The sequence below is a fragment of the Sphaerodactylus townsendi genome, linkage group LG08, assembly GCF_021028975.2.
Source record: "Sphaerodactylus townsendi isolate TG3544 linkage group LG08, MPM_Stown_v2.3, whole genome shotgun sequence".
Lineage (NCBI taxonomy): Eukaryota > Metazoa > Chordata > Lepidosauria > Squamata > Sphaerodactylidae > Sphaerodactylus > Sphaerodactylus townsendi.
Window position 1 is genome coordinate 57298731 of NC_059432.1, and position 14288 is coordinate 57313018.

Genomic DNA, 14288 nt, shown 5'->3' on the forward strand with positions numbered 1-14288 from the left:
AGCAAGAGTGGAGTGTAAATGGGAAGTTCTCACAATGGAGAGATGTAGAGCAGTGTGGTGTCCCCCAAGGATCTGTTTGTTAGGACCAGTGCTCTTTAACCTATTCATAAATGACCTGGAAGTAGGGGTGGGTAAGCGTGGTGGCCAAGGATTTGCAGATGATACCAAATTATGTAGAATTGGTAGGAACCACAAAAGAGTTGTAATGAAGAGCTCCAAAGCGGACCTTGATAAGTGGAGGCAGTAGGCTCCAGAAATGGCAAATGCTACAGTTCAATGTAGCAAAATGCTAAAGTGATGCACATAAAGGGCAAAGTAAATCTACAACTTACAGCTACTTCCAGGGTCAGTGCTATCGATGCTGTCACAGACCAGGAAAGGGATTTAGGCATCATAACGTTGATAGTTCCATGGGAATGTCAACTCAATTCGTAACAGCTGTAAGAAAAAGGCAAACTCTATGCTAGGAGGATCATTAGAAAAGGAATTGATAATAAGAGCTGCAAAGATTGTCATGCCCACATATATAAAGCAGTAGATGCTGACTGCACTTGGATGCTACTGTAGTGGATACCAGCAAAACCATCTCAAAAAGGATATTGAGGGAGATAGAAAAAAAGAGAAGTGCAGAGAAGGGCAACAAAAGGATGATTGAGGAGTGGAGCACCTTCCCTATGAGGAGGAGAGGCTGCAGCGTTGGGGACTCTTTAGTTTGGAGAGGAGGCTGAGGGGGGATATGATTGAAGTCTACAAAATTATGCATGGGGTAGAAAATGTTGACAGAGAGGCAGACATTTTCTCTCTTTCTCACAATACTAGAACCAGGGGGCATTCATTGAAAATGCTAGGGGGGGAAGAATTAGGACTAATAAAAGGAAACACTTCTTCACACAACGTGTGATTGGTGTTTGGAATACTGCTATACAGGAGGTGAAAGGGTGATGGCCCACTAACCTGGATAGCAAGCTTTAAAAGGGAAGCGGACAGTTTATGGAGAGAAATCAATTTATGGCTCCACCAATCTTGATCCTCCCCTTGATCTGCAAAAGTTGCAAATGCCTTAACAGACCAAGGTGATCGGGAGCAGCAACCACTTGAGAGAGACCCTCTTTGCGTTCACATCCTACATGTGAGCTCCCAAAGGCACCTGGTGGGCCACTGCGAGTAGCAGAGAGCTGGACTAGATGGACTTTGGTCTGATCCAGCTGGCTTGTTCTTATGTTCCTATGTTCTTATGTTCTTACTTAGCCCAGGGCTTAAGTATCCTGGGCTTCATCTGGCCAGGGATTGATTGAACCCTAATCCTGCAAAGCATATGTGTACTTAGGCAGTGAATCTGACTCAGTAGCTGGAACATCAGTTGCACTTTTTCACTGCTGGTGCCTCTTCATTGCTGAATTGCCTCCTTACAGGCTGCTGTCTCTGTCACTCTCACCGGAAGAGAACCTGGAGAACTGGTAGTTCAGGATATGACCCTGCCTAGTAGGGGACTGGCTGCCCTGGATTCCAGCATGTTAGCAACACTGCCTGGAGCTAAACCTTCAGGGTAGGTTCTTTGACTTGTGGCCTTGATATCCAGAGCCCGCGGGAAGAGACTTGAGAGAAGATCCAATGGTTTTGTGTATTCCCTGTCTCCTGGTCTTTCTTCAGAATAGTCTCCTTCTGGTCATCATCTGAGGAATGTGTTCTGGGTTCCAGCCCAGAATGTTCATGACAGTTGCCTTCTGCCAGCAGGATGAATGGAAAAATCATCTTGTGAGACAAGAAGGGCACTTTGAAACAATATCTTCAGCTCTGATTTAAAAATGGAGTATTTATTTAGATGTCTATAGTCGACTTTTCTCCCAGTGGGAACTGAAAGTGGCTTAAAAATAGTTCCTTCCTCTTCCTTTTATCCTCTCAACAACCCTGCGAGGAAGATTAGGCTAAGAGAAAGGGACGGGCTCAAGGTCACCCAGCAAACTTCCAATGCAGAGTGAAGATTTGAACCTGTGTCTTCCAGATTCTAGTCAGTCACTCTAATCATTATACCACACTGGCTCTGCCATTACTATCCTGTTTTTTTACTAACCCCTGAATCCTACATGTTCATACAAAAATAAAAACAGTCCGGTTTTTAAAAACACTCCAGTTCTTTGTGACTTTCAATCAAATTTCCTGGGAAATTTGGAGTCTACAGATATACCCAAACAGGAAGATTGGGAATTAAAGCAGTTATTTCCCCTTTGATGCAACTCATTTGTACTAGTTTCACTTTTAATTTGGGCAAATGTTTCACTGTTAACACATTTCTAAATTGAGAAGTGAAAGGGAAGGTAGGTGTTTATAACAGGAAAGGTTATGTAAGAAAAATGCCCCAACAGGTAGAAATTTCCCCTTCTATTTCTGGTTAAGGGTCCCTTTCCTAAGCTGTTCTTGTAGCATTTCTTCCTTTGTCAGAGCCTTTGACAGATATGTACAAGGGAGAATTTCAGCTGATGTGGTTTGTTCAGTCCTTATGCTGCAAAGAGCAGGGAAGCAATGACAATACTTTAGTCCCATCTCTCACTGAACTGGGCAACTTGAAGTCTGCCTCAGTACTGATGAACGTGAATCTTTGTCCCTTGCATTGCTTACTGTGCTAACACAATTCAGTTCAATTCAACCTTTAATGGCATACAGCTAACACACTATTTATGTGACATTCTGGCTATTCTGAAGTCTCCAAGACTGCATGTGCTCAATAAAGCATGTGTTACACCTGTACAAAAAGCTTAATTATGACTGTGTGCCCCTATTAAAGTAAGCCCAAACTACAACCCTTCCAAAGAAGTCTCTTCAGCTCTAACTTAAGGGAAAGAGACGAGTTCCCATTGCTGAGAGTAAACCTGCAAGAACTTTTCTTTGCTCTCCAGATGTGATACTCAATAATCAAGAAGATACTCCTGTTAAAGGGATACCCTCAAAGAGATATACACACTGGTAGTTTAACATTTGGGTTCTCTCTCTGGTAGTGTTGCCAACTGCCAGGTTTGCTCTGAAGATCTCCTGGAGTGACTATTGATCCCCACATTACAGAGATCAATTCCCCTGGAGAAAATGACTGATTTGGAGGGTAGACTCTATAGCTTTATGCCTCACAGAGGTCCCTCCCCTCCCCAAATCCTGCTGTCCTCTAGCTCTAAATCTCCAGTAATTTCCCAACCCTCCTCACCAGTCCCATAACTTGGCCTACTTTGAGGGACATCTGCTTGAGGCTTTAAAGCCTTGATTAATAATATCATTTTAAAGAACTTAGTTTCAAGCATGAAGCCCAACAAATCAAAATCTTCTCTTTGAAGCACTACCTATCCTAACGACAGAGAGGTGTGTCATCTGATGAATGCAGGAATATTACATTATTTCTGTTGCTCACCTTCTCTTTCCAGTAAACTCTGGCATATTGCATATCAAACTGGAATTGCTAGCTCTGCCTGGGGGCTTCTGGAGTATGAAAAACCACACACTTTCCTCTGTACTCACATAAGTGCTAATCCCATGCCTGAAGCAGAGTATCCTGTCTCCAAGTAAGGGAAATGGAAGTAATTTTGCTCCAAGGGGGCATAGCTGTATGCCTCTTTTTGAGAAAAGACAGGGGAGACATGTTCTTCAGTGCTGGAGAAGGAGAACAGCACCTTATGCAGCACTGCCTCCTTATTTTTCAAGGGAGGAGGGAACAATAGATGACCACTTTTGTGTTTAGGCAGCATAGAAAGCGAACATTCAGCCCTTAAAGAAGCAAGTAATATAATGCAACTTTTAAAATTCCCACAAAAATGGTACGGAATAGTACCTGAACAGGGGCATATAGCTAAATATCTCGAATTATTAACTGAACCCCAACAGAGATGGATTATTACAAGGGCAAGATGCAATACTTTCCCATCTGCCATTACGAATGGTCGCTATTTATCTATCCCTCTCCAGGATCGGGTTTGTCCACACTCCAAAAACCAAGTGGAGACTCTTGCTCACATTATACTCGATTGTCCAAGATACGTGGGCATTAGGAATGCCCTTTGGGAGTGGGCGGTTTATCAAATTTAATAAATAATAATAATAATTTCTCTCCCAGGCTGGCCCTCGACAAATCTGAAAGAGACTCTAGCAATTCTGTTGTGGGGCTTCTGTTAAACAATACAGATGTCATGCTCTTGGAAAATGTAGCAAAATTTCTTTTACAAGTGACTGAACTTTCTAAGTAATGTCTAATGCTAGATATAGTTTCTCTGTGTTTTGACCATTTCCTTGCTTTGTACATTACAAATGTCTGGTAACGTTCTAGAGCTTATTTTACATGCCTAATAAAGGTGGTGGTGGTGGTGGTGGTGGTGGTGGTGGTGGTGGTGGAAATGGTACGGTCATGAGGTGGGCCAGGAAGCTATGGCAAATATCCATATATGTAAAAGTTAGTTTCCAGTACCCAGGAACCAGAAACCAAGATGGACAATGCAGGCAGTAGCATTCTTGATTCTTAATGGCTGAAAAAACCAGGAGCCAGGAGCTCATTTATCCTGTTTCACCCCAACTTTAAAGATCCCAAAGGATATCCCTGTACTTTCTCTTACATAAATAAATAGATATCAGATTTTTGTGGAGATAATTGAAGTGGGGTGAGGAGGGTGTGTGTGTGTGTGGGAGGGGAGGTATGTAGAGAGAAGAGCCAAGAAAGCCATGAGAATATTTCCAAGAAGGGGTGGGCAGTGGACTGGAGTAAAGGAATGTATGAGGCAATTGGTGGCAGATAGGTATCAGAGAATGTGGCCTGGACTGTTTTAAATCATTGCTTGTGGACTGGACAGAAAGGATTGCCATTATAGACCGGCTATCTTCAGTGTGGGGTTCCAAGGGGCACTACCTTATCACCCATGTTATTTACCCCCTAGATAAAGTCTTTAGGAGAAATCATTCATAGCTTTGGAATTGGATCTCAACAATATGCTGACGATCCCCAGCTCTTTATGACTCTATTTAAATCTTTTGTTGATACTATATTGGTCTTGAGCCAATGCCTGGCTGAGCTTAAATGGCTGAAAGTGAACCAGCTGAAGCTGCACCCATACAAGATGAAAGTGATGCTGGTTGGAAAGACAGAGATCTGGAAGGACACCATGCCTCCCACTTTTGATGAGGTTCAACCAACTTTTGTTGACATAGGCCGTTTCTGCACGGCCCCCCAGGCGCCTCCACGCCGGCAAGAATTCTGCCGGCGTGGAGGCGGAGGCCGTTCGCATGCAAGCATGCGGACGGCCTCTGGAGAGGACGGCAGACGGCAGGCGGCTCCGCATGGAGCTGCCTCTTCCCCCCTCCCCGTCCGACTCACCTTGTCCCCGTCGTCGGCCTGCTGGCTGTCGAAGCCCCGCCCACGCTGCCCTCCGACCTCCAGGGGTCGGAGGAAAGCATGGGCGGGGCTTAGACAGCCAGCAGGCCAACGACGGGGACAAGGTGAGTCGGATGGGGAAGGGAAACAGCGTGTTTCCGGCGGTGCTGTTCGCACCACGCCGCTGGGAACACGCTGTTGAGGGAAAAACAACCCTTTAAAGGGTTGTTTTTCAGGGCGGCTTGACGCCGCCCTGGGGGAGGGGGAGCGACGCCAGGTCGGCGCTGCTGCTTAGCAGCAGTGCCGCCTGTGCGAATGGCTCCCTGGGAACGGCGTTTTTACCGTTCCCAGGGCGCCATAAACAGGCCGTGCGGAAACGGCCTTAGTTAAGAGCTTAGAGGTTAAACTGGATTCTCTAATGCTGTCGGAGAACAAGTTAATGCCACTGCAAAAATGCTTTCTTCTGACTTAGTTTAGCCTGGAAGATAGCCCTATACCTGGACCAAATGATATGGCAACTGGGATACATGCTATAGTACCAATCAGACTAAACAACTATAATGCACTCTATATAAGTCTCCCCTCAAAATCAGCTTGAAATCGGTTGGTGCAAAAAGCTAAAGATTGGTTGTGATCAGGAACTGGGGAGAGCATGCATATTATTCCCATTCAACAATCACTTCATTGGCTGCCCATCAGTCACCGGGCTCAATTCAAGGTATTGACTATCACATAAAAAGCCCTTCATATTTGCACAAACTCCTCCCCACAAGCTTCATCACGAGAGCTTTGCTCATCTGACCTCATGCAAGTATCACCCTGCAAATGGGCAAAATCAAACAATGCCCCTATATGTGCATTCCATATTGTGGCCCCCATCTTATGGAATAGTCTGCTGATTTGCCCACTTTCCAAGCTTTCTGATAACTATGCAGAACAGGAGAGCTTTTTTACACAGATAATTAAGGTTGTGTTGTAACAAAATGTTTCAGGAAAATGCTTTGTTAAAGGGATAGGGATGGTGAACTATTCTACTATCTATAGTATGTGCTTTCTGTTGCTGTAAATATGATCCCAGTATGTAATTTCTGCATTATTTATGTCAAATTATTTATTCAGCTCTGAGTTCAGATTTCTGCAGCCTTATTGCTTTGTTTATGGAATTCCAGTCTTGTTGACTGTATTTGATTTACACTGAGCAAGCCACCTTGGTTTTCAGTAAGAAAAGTAGACCATAAATAAGATAAACAAATCAATAAAAAGCTAGTAAATTATACACATTGGGGAAAAGCAATCCACAAGCTATCCAAATCATTATTAGAGGAAGTTAGATGTTAAGCTAAATACGTAGATATATCCACTCACAATCTTCCATTGCTAGTAGAAGTGGAGTCCACCAATGAATGGATGTGTGATTTCTCCCATGGAGAGAAGCAGAAAAAGGGGAAGAGAGAGGGGAAAGGGAAGTTGCAAACCCAGCCATATCACAGAGAGTTCAGGCTGATGAGGAGAATGAGAGGAACATAATGGGATTCAGAGGACTGAGGAATAAGTGGGGAAGAAGAGTGGGGAAAGTGGCATGAAGCCCAAGAGCAAACAAAGGGGGGAGGGAGTAAGTTGCTAGCAGAAAAAGAGACTGAGAGAAAGTGGTCTCAGGAATTGAGCTCTAAGAAATCAAGAAAAGGGGAGGGAGAGAGAGCAAGCAAGGAAAAGAGGTAGGGTTGCCAGCTCCAGTTTGGGAAATATTTGAATTTTGGGGGTGGGGCCTGAGGAGGGCAGGATTTGTGGATTGGAGGGGCTTCAGTGTTGCATAGTGCCATAGGTTCCACTTTTCAAAGTGGCAATTCTCTTCAAAAATCAGTTATAACCCAGGAGATCTTCAGCCATTACCTGGAGGTTGGCAACCTTGGGAGAGAGAAAAGCAAGAGCGGAGAAGGCAGGCAGCTGGAGATGGATGTGGTGTGGTGAGCCAGGTTAACAGTGATTACGGTTGGGGCAAAGAGGGATTGATGAAGAGGGATCATATACATTTCCTGTAGCAGGAACCAGAGTTCCAAAGTGGTGGGGGAATAGACATGGGGATTGTGCTTTGTCATGTCACTTGTGGCTGAGGAGGTGATCTGTGACAGAATGGAGCCTGAACCGCTTTATCTTACATGTTGAACAAAGCTGAACTGAACACAAAGTGCTTGCTGAAAAGATATCATTTCATACTTAATCTGAACTCTTCTCCTGCAGTGGCAAGAACCAGCTTTTAAGTCTATTCAGGTAACTTTGAAGGTGATACTAATAGGGCAGAAAATGAAATTTCCCTGTTGATTAAGGACTTGTTTAAATTACCAGGCAGATCTGTGTTGTGTTGGACACTCCTGATGGAGAAGAAAGCAAGATCTGCAAGCACTCAAGTAGCTGTCTCCTTGTGAAATGGCTGTCTCCTTGTGAAATGGTATTTTACGCCCTTTAATCTGTATCACAATTCTCTAGTTGATCCAAGATGGAGGCTGCCTGTTCCTCCAGCTGCACAGGACCGATAAGTATAGGAAGCTCTGAAGGAAGCATCAGTACCCTCTTTCATGGCATAGAAGGTGGCATTGGGGTAACAATATGAAAATTCACATAAGAGTAGATGGATCCCACTGCCAGGAACATGACAGTTTCCTTATGTCACAGTTCAATAAAACTCTTATTGTAAGTTAACATTCTTTAGTGTACACGCATGATGCTCAGATGAGTAAGCTGCCATGTATATAGCAGACTTCAACCATCACTCATAAGACATGCTCACAACTTTGTCAATGCCTTGTCATCAACTTCTTACAGGAAACCACATTGCTGCATCAACCCTGAGTTGTGTTGGGGGAGGGCATGGTATAAATCAATAGAATTTTTAAAAACAAATTAAGTGTTTCTGGGCATATAGGTATTATTGCTATTTTTTTAAATATTCAACATCATATTGTATGGACAACTGAGACATATATTCTTGTAAAGCAGGAGTCAAGGGCATTTATCCAAGTGCAATAAAGTTCAAGTAAAGCCAAATTCAAGATGAAATTAGACATTTTATTTAGCGTTGCTGCTGGGAAGTATGCCAAGGTGGCTGGGAAATTGACAATGAAAACCTAACAATGGGATTTGGCAACTATATTCCTTGTTCATTCAAGTACAAGCCATTCAACCAATTCCTCAATATACATGTAGACATATAACTCATTGCAAAAAAAAAATTCAGAATCTGTAAGTCTTCTGCTTAAAGAAATGCCTTGCATTCCTTCATTATACATAACTTTATTTAATCATTCCACAACAGGTATGAATCACAAATGAACTCAGCCCTCTTAAAAATAATACATCAAGCCTGAAGAATGCGGGTTGTGTGAAATTTTTTTGTTAGGGTGGGGATGTGGATTTCGTAATAATATGTCAACAGGTTGAAGCACAGTTAGAATGCAAAGGGCTGCTTTTATCGAAGTGCATAACATTCTTAGGTCAAATTTACCTGTGCTACTTATAGCATGGAGATTTCAGTTTCCACACTCACACCAATCTCTAATAGCTCTTCAGGACTCACTTTTTAGGCATTTTAATTGTTCTTAGTGTGTTCTGTAACCTTGTACCACATCCATTAGTTTTCACAAATTATTTGTGCCCTAACCTCCCACACCATCCAACATTTGTACCTGCTAATTCTGCTGATTTATGGGGGGGACTCACAACTAACCTTTCTACATCAGTTCCACCTTTTGCGCTTTCTGCTGAGATTTACGCTTGAAAGACTCCCAGTGTAAGTCACACCAAACCTTTGCTTTTTCCTCCTCAAATTTCCAGGCAGGATTTTCTTTTTGTATATCTGTCTGAAGAAGTGGGCTGTGATTCATGAAAGCTCAAGTTGAAATAAGTGTTAAGGTGCTACTGGACTTTGTTTAATTTAGACGGATACAACTCTTCTTAGAATTACAGTGCTTTTTTATTCTACTTCTGTTAGCATGCGAATGTGAATGCACAACTATCTGTTTATTGGTGTGTCAGAATTGGCAACTTTAACAACTGCATCTCATCCTTCCTGCATTTTACTTGTAGTTTATCACTCATTAAGAAAAAAATAGATGGTGCCAGATTATGTAAATGGAGTGGAGTGGTGGGCCAAATGCTTTCCCTTCCTAATATTGCCATCAGCACCTCATAACCTTTGTGTTATGAGGATTTCAAGTCCAGCCATTATCAGATTCTGGATCAAATTCTGGCTATTATAAAGCAAAAGTGGGAACTTGCAAGGATTTATGGGAGGTGGTCATTTCTCCCTCCCCACTATTTCCTTTTTCTCTTTTTGAAACCCCCATAGCCTCCGCCCCCCTTTTCTTGATTCCTTTTAGAGTTGCCAAACTTCTGGTGGGGCTTGGAGATTTTCTGGAATCACAACTGATCTCCCAGCTGCAAAGATCAATTCCCCTTAGGGTTGCTGTCAGGCTGGGAAATTCCTGGCAATTTGGGGGTGGAATGTGAGGTTTTTGGAGGGAAATGACCTCAAGAGGGTATAATGTCATAGACTCCATCCTCCAAAGAAGCCATTTCCTCCAAGGGAACTGATCTCTGTCATCTTGAAAGCAGTCGTAATTCTGGGTGCTTTCCAGCCCCCACCTGGAAGTTGACAACTCTAGTTCACATAATAGAAACGGCTGTTTTGGAGGGTGGAGTTGGTGATGATAGTAATTGTCTTTCCAAGTCACCTTTCAATTCACCTATAAAAATACTTTGAATTTTGGAGCAACCACCCTGGGAGTTACATCAAGTTCTTGCGAAAAAACAGCAAAACCATGGAAAGAAAGTTGACACGAACTGTTTAGTCAATCTCCCATCTAAACCCTATTTTGGAAAACTCTCAGAGTTTGGAATAGAGGTACCCCTTGTCACGAAGCCTCTTTTTGCCAAAAAGACTTCCTATATTGTTTTCACTTCCCCCCTTTGATTATGGGTATATTATATGCTATTCTCTTTATAATAGTGGTGATGGTAGGGGAGATTTTGTGAAGCTATGAGTGTAAGTTGAAACTATCTCCTGTTTCTTTTGTGAGATAACAACAGGCTAACAGCAGTAGAGGAATGACCTTGCATACTGGTATATTTAGGATGGGACAAGCCAGGGTGTGAGCCCTGGGCACTACTTGTCTAGAGAGACCAGGCCACCCCTTTGCAAAACAGGAAGCCATCACCACTTGGAGGGCTGGTCTACCCGCCATTAAGCAGTAATGGATAGGTCTACCAGTTCTGCTTAATGGCAGGTAGATCAGCCTTCCAGAGAGCTGGTTGGTTGCAATTGAAAATAATGGGTAGATGGAGTTAGATCTACCAATTCTTCTTAATGGCAGGTACAGCAGCTATGATGGACCCCTCACACCTTTCAATACCTTCTTCAAGTAGAGAGACAACTCACTGACTTGTCCTGTCAGTTTTTCCTGCCTTTTCCTCTTCAGGGACTGAGGTGCTTCAGAAAATGGTAGCATTTGGTTGAAAGCACTTACACCCAGTCCTGTAACACACTCAGAAGTGAAGGATGCCTGTTGACTTTATGACTTTCCAGGCACACCCCTCACTAAGGCACTCTAAAATAAATACTGGAGGTAGATTTAAACTTAAACAGCTTAAAGATTTATTAATAGATAGCAGAGAAGGTAAAGGGAGGAATGATAACTTGGAGATAGGCTGATTCCACATGGGCCAAAAACGGCAGTGTGAAAATGGTGTGAAAACAGTATAAACCCTTTTACACCCTTTTAAACCCTTTTACACCATTTTCACACTGTTTTCACACTGCTGTTTTTGGCCCATGCGGAATCAGCCATAGATTTTGACAGGCAAATAAGGCAGGAGACAGGATAAATATATATACACTACATACAAGATGTTTGTTTCTCTGCACAGCATTTAACAAGATTGTTCAATTTCAGTTCAGCTTAGATGCTATAGTTGCTCAGTTGTTTCACAGATTGTACAGTTTCTTTAACTTTACATATGATACTGACTTTTGGCTCTTTCACATTCAGAATCCCAACACTGTCTTGGTACTTATATCTAGTACCCTCTGACAGCCCTCACAGTTAGAAAAACTCTCAAAATAAAGCATAAACTCTTTACTCAGGTAAACCAAAACAAATTCCAGTACCCCAGACCCAGTGGTATACAGGAATCCTTCTCTCACTAGAAGATATTTCTATTCTGGTTTATTATAGCCTTTCAGCTAAGCCTCTTAATAAACCCTTCCACCAGTATACTTTGTGTATAAAATTGATTTCATCCAGCATCCAACATTCAATAGTTCCTGTCACACCCTCTGATAGAACTATTTTCCTCAGAGATGTTTCATTTTTAACATAGTTAAGGCAGGCAACTCTTAACATCGGGAACACTCAAGACCAAAAAACCTCACAGATTCTTTTGACAGGGAGTTAACTTCTTCTCCCCCTCTAAATCATACAGTTACTTGGCCAATCAGAGTGCAGGAGGCCACAGACAATCAGGTGGCTCCCTGTTCCTAGGCCTTTCTGCCTTACTCTGACTGTAACAGTAAGTGCATTAAAAATAATATTTTCTTGCAGTCCATCACACCAGCCCTTCAGAGGGCTGGTCTACTTGGGATTGAACGCTATGGGTGGACCTGGCCTGGGTCTTCCCACTCTTAAAGATGGGTAGGCTAGCTCTCTGAAGAGCTTGTCTACCCATAATTGAAAGGAATGGGTAGACCTGACCACCAGAAAGCTGATCTTCTCAGATGGGGAAGACTTGTCAGATATTTACTTAGTGAGCTACCATGAGTTTGACTCTAAAGAGGTAGTATATACATTTTAAGTAAATAAACTGTCTATATAGCTATCACCTTTTTATTCTGACCTTTCTCTAAGGAGATCTCGGTACAAGAACTTGTTCTTTCTCCATTTTATGTTTAGAACAACCCTGTGAGGTGGGATAATCTGAGAGACTTATAAGGCTTAGAAGCCTTAGATCATCTGGGGACCTCATGACTGTGTACAGCTTTGAATGCCCAACTCTCCATTCCTCGTTCAGTATTCTAACCACTGCACCAGTCTGCTCCTCCTGAAAATCCACCTATTGCTTTTATAGCTGGTCTTGGTCAAACACTCCAAATTACATATCACTGGTTCTCATCCAACTTGCTTACTTGTTTCTTACACTTAAAGCATGATTACTGGAAGCCTCTCAAGTGGTCTTTCACATGACGTCTGCAGAAGAAAATATGGTACTCCAGAAAGAACAAAACAGAATAGTAAGTAAGAAACATAAGAAGCACCACTGCTCTTTGACAGCAGAAGAGAATATGACTGGAAAAACTGTATGTGTCTGAAAATATAACCCTTCCTCATTGATTTCTTACACTGTGAAAGTGTATTCATGGATTGTAATTGGAATAACAATTTACCTTTGTAGTTTCACTTTCAAGAGATCCTTTTGGCACATTACTAAGGGGATGCACACCATCCTGTTGGTTTAGGCACACAGGGTGGATGAGGGGAATTAGTGTGGAATGGGGATGCACAGATTTTCCATGACAAATGTTGACTTCTCTGTTCTCACATCCCTGCTGATCTATGAGTTACGAGTGTGCACATTTCCTTTCTAGCAGCCCACGGGTTTCTCTCAGAAACCAGCACAAGAATATGCTTTGGATATACCAGGAATGTGCTGTTCCTTTTATACTCAAACATACTCTGAAGACCTGGTACAAGATAAACATCAGTGCCCTCGCTATTGACGTAAGACCTTACAGAAGCTGTCCAGAAGAAAAGGGAGATATCCACAAAAATAGAGAGGGAATTGGAGAGTGGAAAATTTAGAGTGAAGAATAATTTCCTATGAAGCTCTGAATCAATTAAAAAAACAGCATCTCTTGCTGACATTTTATCACAAAATCTAAACTGATCATAAGACAACCATACAAGGGGTGGGGGTGGGGGTGGGGGGTTAAAAAGCCTTTTAAGGCAATATAGTTTGTTTGGACCCTCAGCAGTGGCGTAGGAGGTTAAGTGCTTGTGTATCTAATCTGGAGGAACCGGGTTTGATTCCCCGCTCTGCCGCCTGAGCTGTGGAGGCTTATCTGGGGAATTCAGATTAGCCTGCACACTTCCACACATGCCAGCTGGGTGACCTTGGGGTAGTCACAGCTTTCCGGAGCTCTCTCAGCCCCACTCACCTCACAGGGTGTTTGTTGTGAGGGGGGAAGGGAAAGGAGATTGTCAGCCCCTTTGAGTCTCCTACAGGAGAGAAAGGGGGGAGATAAATCCAAACTCTCTTCTTCTTCTTCTTCTTCTTCTTCTTCTTCTTCTTCTTCTTCTTCTTCTTCTTCTTCTTCTTCTTCTTCTTCTTCTTCTTCTTCTTCTTCTTCTTCTTCTTCTTCTTCTTCTTCTTCTTCTTCTTCTTCTTCTTCTTCTTCTTCTTCTTCTTCTTCTTCTTCTTCTTCTTCTTCTTCTTCTTCTTCTTCTTCTTCTTCTTCTTCTTCTTCTTCTTCTTCTTCTTCATAGCTGAAGCCTATTGCTGCAAATAATTCTGTTCCCTAACTCATTTCAGCATAGAACTATAGTACATTCGGCTGTGAGGAAAACCTCCCAGCTTGAGATTGACCCAGACTGGTTATCTCAAGGAATTATTCAAAGAGGATGTGCTAGATTGGTTTGATGATCTTGCAGACTCAATTAGCCATTGCCTTGCCTAGAGGAGTCACTAAGTAAAGCCTCCCAGGGGAAATGTTTCTTTCTTTAACATATTAATAGGATTTCCCCAGAGTTAGAGTGCTAATGACAGCTTGAAGCTCATCTACATTCGGTTGCTTAAATAAATATTATGTGGGAGTAGCATTCTGTAGAACTGAGAGTTCACAAACAATAGGAGTGGGGGGGGGGACTTTCAGTTCTGATTTCCCAGGGCTTCTAAAGAAATGAAT